Consider the following 8415-nt stretch of genomic DNA (forward strand, 5'->3'; position numbering starts at 1 on the left):
TATATATATATATATATATATATATATATATATATATATATATATATGTGTGTGTGTGTGTGTGTGTATGCATATATATATATGTTTATATGTGTATATAAATATATACATGTGTGTGTGTATATATATATATATATACATATATATACACACATATATATGTGTATATATAAAAACATATATATATGTGTGTGTATATATATACATATATATATTTATATATGTGTATATATAAATACATATATGTGTGTGAGTATAAATATATATATATAAATAATGATAATAATAATAATAATAATAATAATAATAATATATATATATACTCTGGTTTAAAACAACATTTATCTAAGCAATTGACTGAAAAATGATGAGCTAACTCAACAAGGAGAATCTTTTTATAGAGAAATTCCAAACGCTTCTTAACATACAAACTCCTTGGTGACCATATTCCCTTCTCTCACCTACCCATTGAAATACATATAAATTTACTTCTTGTTTCTCTAAGAACAGACATAAACTTCCTGTTGACAAAGTTTCCAGAACTCCAACTAAAGAGAATTGTCTTCCCTTACACACACTTCCTGTTTTGACACCACACTTCCTGTTCAACACAAACTCTCAGCCTTTTTTTAAACACAACACGATTCTTAATTCCATGCATCCTAGTCTATCTATCAATTATCTACATGGATTACCATTGAACTTTAAAAGCTCAAAGACAATATAATGTATTGGTATGTTTATTTTTGAAATATTTTTGTAAAAAACATTATTTTCATTTCCCCTCTTCTTGAAAATTTGCCATGCAATGAAAGCCGGTTAGAAATCTTTTTTAATCCTCCTTATGCACATCTATATTAAAATATGCTTTCAGTTTAGCATTCTGCCTTATTATTATTATTATTATTTTTTTTTTTTCCTATATATATATATATATATCATTTAATGTACACTGTATTAAGTTATGAGATTCTAATAATTTCTTGCCACTGAGACATGTAGTTAGGCAGCTGATTTTCAAATTCGAATAAATCATGTGAGCAGAGTCTCAAGATTGCTTAGAAACACTGGGCACGTTATAAAATCTGCCTAACCACATATCTGAATGGCAAGAAACTATTCATAGCCCTTATTTTAATGCAGTGTACATTAAATGATATTTATTTCTCACTGGATGGAGTACTTGTTTTTATTGACCCTACTTTAACACAACAGTAAACTATTTATTTTCTGTCGAATACTGACTCACTCAGAGTTTCTAAGGTTGCTTTCAATAATAGTGTATGTGTGTTATGTATTTATATATATGGAAACATACACACTCAAAATATATCTTACTTTTTGACAAATTCTTTCCATACTCTTGCATTGATCACTGAAATCGTTGCAGGGTTATAGTAACATTTTTCTGTTCACTTAGAGCAGCAGTCCTCAGCCTATATGTCAACCTATATTCATTCATAGCATAACACTGAAAGGGTTTCAAAAAATGAATCTTCCACATTTGACATATTTGATAAAAATGTAAAATATTCATGAATGTTCATTTACTGCAAACAAAAAACTGAGAAATTTTTTTCTGCAGAAAGGTATGAAATGTTAATCACATCCCATCATCTTTTATTCAAATATTCAAAAAAGAGGGTCAGGAAGGATTATTGATTTGCCAAAATGGGTTACAATGACAAAATGGTTGAAAATCATAAGGCATACAGTAACTATGTGGTTAAAGAGCTCACTTTGCAACCACATGGTTTTATGTTCAGTCCCATTGCATATCATTAGGGCAAGTGTCTTCTGCTATAGTTCCTGGCCAACCAATGGCTTATGATTTAAATTTGTTGACAGTAACTGTGTGGAAGCCATCATATGTGTGTGTATGGGCATGCGTGTGTGTGTGTGTGTGTGTGCATGTGTGTTTTTGTATTTCTACATGTCCCTACCATCAACTGGTGCTGGTTTGTTTGCATCTCTGCAACTTAGGGTTTCAGCAAAAGTGACCAATAGAATAAGTACCAGACTTCAAAAAAGGTAAATACTGGGGTTGACTTTTTTTACTAAACCCTTCAAAGCAGGATCCCAGTATGGCTGCAATCTAATAACGGTGGTGGTGGTGATGATGATGATGATCCCACCATTTAAAAAGTTGTAGTAAATAAAAACAAAATGTTAAAATAAGACTTAATTAGTGCTTGTTATTTCTGACATAGAAGAACTAGCTAATTGACAATGATGATTTAATTTTTTTGCATTGCCTAGTCAGGCAGAAGAGCAATGCCCATGACACTTTCAAGGCTTCCAAAACCCATGAGAGTGGAAGAGAAAAATGTGAGCTTAAATCTGAGGCCTGATTACAATGCTTGTAGCAGAGTGAATCCTACTAAATGCAACAAAAGACCAAGTGGTAGTGTTAAGCTGGGTGACATATTAAATCTACCATAGGGTCATTTGCACTCAGAATGCCAAGCGCTGAGCAAGAACAAATACTGTAAGTAATCTTATCTGACACTCTAACAATACTGTCAGACATCATTCTAGACTGGTATTCATTGACTCCAGCAGGATGAATGACATTGTTGGCCTTGACAAAATTTGAACTTTGAACGCATACATCCAGAATACATACTGCAAACCTGTAATTTGATACACCTAACAACTCTCCCAATTCACTATCTTAATTAATAAATATTTAATAATTAATTAATAAGTAATGCCAGAGAATTGAATGAGTTGATATGACTTTATTATCAGTGTGGTTCAATTCATTTAGCTTATGTTGTAAGTTTAAAAGGAACAGATGAGAAAACATTGTAGCAATAATGATTTACAGTTGAGCAGTGACAGTATAGAATCAAGAGGACTCTTAAAACATGTCAAAGACATAGCAACTCCTCTAATGCTGATGCCATAATGAAATGCATCCAGTATACTCTGTAAAGTGATTGTGGAATGAACAGAAAAAAATATCAAGATAACTCTTTAGTCTTGTCTTGTTGAGGATATGATAACCTCACTTGTGTTAGTGTCACAGTAAACTGAACCAAGTACGCTTTGTTAAGTGGTTGGTGATAAGAAGGACATCTACCCATGGAAACCAACCCAAAAATGGAATACATGGTCTTTCAATCTGTCTGAGAGAGCAGGAATTATAAATAACAATAATACACATAATTCCAGTAAGTGCTAGCTTATCTAATTTTGAACTAAATATTAAACCTATCTTATGATTAAAATAACTAAAGAGATTACATTTTATTCAAAAGGTATAGACAGTTATCTCAAGTAATTCAAACAGAAAGATCTCTTCTAGTAAGGAAGGAGAAAGCAAGAAACAAAAATACTGAATTTTCTGAAGATCTTAAACAATTTCTGAGATCATTGTAGATATAGCTTTACAGAAACAGTTCAAGGAAGAAATTTTTATTTTTTCTGTACTATGTAACATTGGATAAAACCTTCACTCTCTGACAATATTCATACTTCATGTATAGTTACTTTATATGTTCGCTCTTTAGAACAGCTGCATAGAAGAAAGAATGCCAATATTTTACTTAGATTTTCTTTAGAATCTCAATTTCTAACCAACAAGAGAAATTAATATACATCATAAAGTAGTATAGAAAAGAATCAGAACACCTGAAATGTCATTAGCATATTGATATTCATAAAAGAGAATGAAATAATGTAAGGAGCCATAACAGTAATAAACTTTGGTTATATCAAGTGGAAGGAAGTGGTTGTGACCATAAAGGAAAGAATTATGGAGTAATTCATGAAGAATATGCATCAAGAAACATAAATAGAGGTGAGAGGCAGAGTATAGCTATTGCTGTATTACTCATTCTTTTTATTGTGAAAGATAGTGAAATAAGTTTAAAAAAAGAAAGGAAAAGAAACACATCGTTGTTAAGTAAAATTATTGGGAAGATATAGAAGTTTAAAGAGACTTGAATATACCTTTATGTAAATAACTCACATGCCCATGTATACACTTGAGTATACACACAGGAAAATCACAATAATATTTACACACACACATGCATGTGTGTACAATTTTATATGGGAAGACATTTTTTGTGCATATATATATACATACATACATACATACATACATACATACATACACACACACATACATACACACTGTATGGGGAAACTATTCATACACATAAATTCCCTAAATTTACACACACATACACGCACACATGCACACACACACACACATAGTAACTCATGTATTTATATATACATATGCATGCATAATTATATTTGTGTGTGTGTGTTGTATGTTTGCATATATTCTTTAGTTAGTGAGTCGTATCTATGTACAGCCTATATATTTCTAATGCACAATTGTATATATTCACACACATTTAAATATTCATTCAAAAGCATGTACATATACTTACAAATACACTGCAAAATGACTCAAATTCTTTTCTTGAAAGTAAACAATATTTGAATATGTGTGCATATATAATTATAAAGTTAGAAAAGTCACTAAGTATATAGCCACTTTCTGAATGTTGCAAAATCATATTTGAATAATGAATGGTTGACATACAAAAGATCACCAACCAACAAGCTTTGATGCACATTATTGCTTACAGAAATGTGTATGATACTCTTTAAATATTTCTATCAAGGCATCAAAAATCCTCACCCACACCATACAGTAAAAGAAATATCATGTGCATTTCATTCAAATGCTGCAACATTTTCATTGAGTGAGGAATATGTAATAAATATAACCTATGCAAATTGATGTGTCTAATAATGAAAATATTATGAGGGATATGTTATATCTTTTGACACTGAATATTTGTGACTATATTGCATTGCTAATGAACTTGAATTCTGAAAATAACTCAAATTTCATGCAACCATCTAAAGAGAATTGCTATAGGTTGAGCTTTAGAATTTTCTCTGTATTGCAAATGTTTAGCATATGCAGACTGAAACAGAAAATATAGGAAATTCCTAGGAATAGAGGAGTTTTATAAATGGTTTAGTCAGCAAAGGAAGGGCAGTGACCTTAACTCTTCTTAGGATTTCCAAGAATGTTGAGAGAAAGGAAAGAAATTATTCTTAGATTAAAGACCTGGCTTAAAAGCTTACAAGATGGAATCCACTGAAGGTACCCAAAAGCCAGCTGGGTACACCCAAAGGCCAACCAATTTACAGGTTAAATCTACTGCTCACTTTGATAGGATACTGGAAAACCAACCACAGAGCTAGTGGTCATTATTCTGTAACAATTGCTGAGTTGTGTCCATAGTCAAGACAGTTGACTTTCAACTTCCATGTTGACCAAAATCTGAGTAAGAACTTCAGAGAAGGGAAACTCAGCATTTATGCAGTGGTAGCTTTCTGGAAATAATAAATATATTATTGTGTAGAAGTACTAAGTTTAATCCTTGTTGTTCTTTATGCTATCTGTTGCAGACTAATCTAGAAAAGAATGTTAATCAGTATAAAAATTTAAGTGAACTACATAACCCTGATTACAAATACAAGAGGTCAAAACAACGGGGTTCTTCTGAAGGATCTCTGAAGGGATGCTACACCAAAGGGTTTGTAGTTTGAAGACCATGGAGTCTCTCCAGATCAAGCCACTATTTCTCTACATTGAAAGCTCACAGCTCTTGTACTATGGATATATGATTACAATATAGCAAGGAAGAATTACAAGACAGATTTTTTTTAAGTCACGCCAACAAGCAGGAAATCTAGAGTTAGACAAGAATGAGATTGGTAGATAATATTCTTTGCCTCCGTTGGTCAAGCTTGGAAGTCCAACCAATTAAACATAATGATGGTTGCTTCAGACAAGACCCTATGGAGGTATCTGAGGACTCTATTTCGATGACTCTTCCAGGAACAATAGGGAGAGAAAATGGATGGATGGACATAACCTAATGGATCTTTGACATTATATAACAATGACTGAGCCCACTCATGATGCTCACTTTTAGTCTGGTGTTGTTCTTTTGGATATATATTGTTAAAATGAACTTTTTAGAAAACAAAACAACAGCATCTTTAGAAGATGCCTAACCAGCATCATTACACTGTCCTTCTGATATTGATATATCCATCTAATATATATGTATACATTATGTAGCCCTGTCACTTTCTGGTATTCACATATATTTGTTTGTTTCACCTCTCACTACACACTTAATATGGCTTTGATATGGGCAGAAAAATGCAAAGACAAAGCAGCATCTCATGCCACTTGTTTAAGGAAGCCATTTGTGCACTGCAAGAGGAATTTGGATATGTATGTGTGATAATTTATACATTCAAAATATATCCAGATAGATAACATATTTCTGGGATTTGGATAATTTGCAAGAAGTAAAATATAAATAGAAGCAAACTCACTAATTTTGTGGCCCTTGAACTTAGGACATCACTTTCACATTTATCATTCTGCATTAAGTATCATTTTGTTTAGTAGCTGGAATCATGCCTATAACCAACTGGTTTGTCATAGGCTTGAAATATTTTGCATTATTCTTCATTTTGTTGTTGTTATACATGCATACACACACACATGCACACATTTATAAGCATGCATATACATAAATGTATGTATGTATATAGGCGTATATGTTTGTGTATGTCTGTATCGATCTATCTATCCATCTGCACACTCACATACATTCACATACACGTAGTGTAGAGACACATATAACTTTTATATATGCATGCATACTTATAGTCTTTCTATGTATATATAGTGTGTGTCTTCCTATCTCCCCACCTATCTACCTATCTGCTGACCTATCTATCATTTTGCAACCATTCCCTGGCTGCCAAACAAAAATGTGACTTACAATGGCTATGGAATTTGGTAAGTTGCTAAAGGGCCTTCATAGTACTGAAGGCCATTAAATTCTATAAAATGGTCATGGATGGAATACTTTTGGTTATAAATTTGCTCATTCATAGCTGACCTAGGGTTAAACAATGACACTAGTAACAAAACAACTTGGAATAGGCAATACTGTGACCTTAAACAAATCCATATCAATATGTAGAAAATGATGAGAAGATGACAATGAAACTTATATATAGCTCAAATATATCTCTGCATCTCTTTGATTAATGGTATATTCAGTATTTGGAAAAAAAAATGAACTTTAAAATAAAAATCTCGTGACTTTCAGTCAATATGGTCAATATTTGTGTTAGTGTATGTCTATGTGTTTGCATATGCACTCAAACATACATTAAACATACATATTCACACCTACATTGTACAGTTCAGAAACAGACAAACATGGAGATAAATATATATTGTAGTAAACAGTGTCATCTTATAAATCCTAAAATACTCACATGTGATGTATATGTATCAATGTAATCAAATGATAATTCAATACTGGATCAGATATGAGAAGAATCTCATCAGACAGCTGGATAGACAGACCAACTGACAAACAGACAGACAGACTGACAGACAGGCATATGACTAAGTGGGTGGAGAGTCAAATGAATAAATAGTTGCAGGAAAGTAATAAATTTGCATTCAATTTGTAGCCAATTGGTAAATCAGTTAACTATTTCAAAGACAACCCAGTTCAATTCCTAGATCAATATATTGGATTTACATTATGGTAATTATATACCCAAAATTAATCAACAAAATCTAATAAATAAATATAGTTGTGTGTAAAATTTCTCTAATCTTGAAAAAGATTGATAGAACAAAAAGCATAAACTAAATTATCGACTAATATTGTCAAGAAAGGGGATATTATGGGTTTCATTTAGATTTTGGCATTTTGTTTGTAAAATAGTGTTAAGGGGTGCAGGAGGGAATCTATGGGTGTTGCTACATAGACTGAAACTAGGGGTGAGAGGACTGTAAGAAATAACTGAGAGCACACATATATAAAAAAAAAAGGACATTGATTGCGGAAATATAGAACAGAGATGCTATTGATAAGAAAGCTTTAATTTAAAATTGTACAATTTATTATAAATCATAGAGCAGGAGATATCATTTATAAAAAATATATAGGGCAGAAATAATGATTTTATTGGGAAAAGAAATAGGGCAAAAAAATTATGTTTATATTAAATTAATTCAGAATTATATACCAGCAACTGTATGTATGTTTGCATATACACAGACACATCTATGTGTGTATGTGAATTTATATACACACAAAGATGTATTTTTCTTTTTCATGAGCCCCCAGCACTCAGAAGGCCTGAGATTAACCTAGCTTCCATGGCATAGAAGTGACTTTGATTATAACGCTCCCAACTAAATAGCATTCCGTTGAGTGAACTGGAGCAATGTGAAATGAAGACTTTGCAGAACAACTGGTCCAGAAATTGAAACCATGCACTTTCACACACACACACAGATATGCACATGCACTATATATATATATATAT

The 8415-nt window shown here is 31.9% G+C and overlaps 1 protein-coding gene across 3 annotated transcripts in view; it reads right to left on the reverse strand.

Annotated features, from left to right (window-relative positions):
- LOC106879921 (protocadherin beta-15) overlaps window positions 1-8415 on the reverse strand; it is a 227048-nt gene that overhangs the window by 13844 nt on the left and 204789 nt on the right. The window lies entirely within an intron of this gene.

This window comes from Octopus bimaculoides, chromosome 14 (genome assembly GCF_001194135.2).
Source record: "Octopus bimaculoides isolate UCB-OBI-ISO-001 chromosome 14, ASM119413v2, whole genome shotgun sequence".
NCBI lineage: Eukaryota > Metazoa > Mollusca > Cephalopoda > Octopoda > Octopodidae > Octopus > Octopus bimaculoides.